The following is a 1,612-nucleotide window of genomic DNA, read 5'->3' on the forward strand; positions in this document are numbered from 1 at the left end:
GTGGTGCTTGAAGGAATAAAGGAGCAGGTGGACACCACCTCCCCACCCCCAGTCAGCCCTGCTCTGGGCCTGTCTGGCCAAGGACACTGACGCAGGGCCAGCGACGTGCGGGAGAGACCGTCATTGTCTAATGCAGACACTTATTTTCTCCTCATTATCACTCTGCCACTGCATTTAACTTCATGCATTTTTCATGCCTCTTAAAGCCAAGTGTATTCTTCAGAAAAAAATGGGGCCGAGTCACTTGCTTTCCCAGCCTCTCAGAGAATGACTGGCCAGTCAGTTGGGGGAGGGGGAAGCTCATTTCTGAGCTGGGGACTTGGCCTTAAGAAGCTGGATTAAAGCTCTGAAATGTAATTGCTTCTGTAGCCTTAATCCTATTTGCCAGATTGATCTCCTAAAAGTAAGGGGGCGTTTGTTCTTTGTCTCAGGCACCAGGAGCCACGGCCTCGGTGCCGACACTGACTGCAGTGACGCCTGGAACACTGCATTCTGACTCCATAGCTCATAACTCATCAACAGCAAAGACTGACTCAAGGTCACAGCACCCAGTAGGAGCCCCTTGCCACTTGCTTTAAGGGTGAGAAGGTTGCAACTTAGGGAGCAGAATGACTGCCAGGGTCACCCAGTGGCCAAGCAAGGATTCCAAGCTAAGCGTGCATCCACGGGGGTCCCCCTGGGTTCTTGCCCCGCCCCCCTCTCAGAATTGCAGCAGCCAATCCAGCATCAGATGCATGCCCTGGGGTCCCAGATCTGGCCGCATGGACTTCTTTGCCTGCACCCATGCTGCAGTGCAGGGCCCCAGGGAGGTGGGCCCACTGACCAGAAGTCCGCCCACCCCCATGGGGACTCCTCATCTTGGCCTGAGACGCACACAGGCCACCAGAGGGCAGCATCCAGGGTGTCAGGGCAGGATCCTGTCCTGGCCCAGAAAATGCCTTTGTAGCTCACAAGCTCTGGGCCTTGGTTTACTCACCTGTGAAATGGGAGGCTGTCACCCATGCTGAGGCCTTGACCAAAGCTGGTGCCCTACGACCCCTCGTCTAGGCTGACGGATGAATGAATGAACAAGTAAATAAATGAATGAATGAAGTGATGGACCCTCCTTGACCCCCACCTTCACTCCGGGCTTGTTTGTTTGTTTGTTTATGACAAGGCAGCCCTTGGTTGGCCTCACGGATTGCAAGGACCTTGTCAGCTTACAGTCCCTTATTTTTTATTTTATTTTTTACGCCTACAGCACCTGGTCTTCCTAGGTGGTCTCCCATCCGAGTACTAACCAGGCCCGACCCTGCTTAGCTTCCAAGATTAGACGGGATCGGGCTTGTTCAGGGTGGCATGGCCATGGGCTCACTCCAGGTTTAACAATGGGAAACGGGCCAGTCCGAGCTGGGTGCCTGAGGGACAAGAAACAATCTTCCAGGCAGAGGGATGAGCACAGCGAAGGCTCAGGGAGCCTGCTCAGCTGAGCATGGAGCTGGGGGAGTGGCTGGCTGCCTTTCCGAAGCTTCAGGGTTTTGATCCGTGAAATGGGGTGACAATGCTTGCCTTCCCCACGGGGCCCCTGCACGCACCTCCCTGCGACTCCCAGGGACACAGTCCCTACATCCCC

At 55.0% G+C, this 1,612-nt stretch overlaps 1 pseudogene; it reads right to left on the minus strand.

Annotated features, from left to right (window-relative positions):
* Positions 1 to 1,231: 1,231 nt before the first annotated feature.
* On the minus strand, positions 1,232 to 1,350 carry LOC111729355 (annotated as a pseudogene).
* Positions 1,351 to 1,612: the final 262 nt, after the last annotated feature.

This window comes from Pteropus vampyrus, unplaced genomic scaffold, assembly GCF_000151845.1.
Source record: "Pteropus vampyrus isolate Shadow unplaced genomic scaffold, Pvam_2.0 Scaffold257, whole genome shotgun sequence".
Taxonomy (NCBI): domain Eukaryota; kingdom Metazoa; phylum Chordata; class Mammalia; order Chiroptera; family Pteropodidae; genus Pteropus; species Pteropus vampyrus.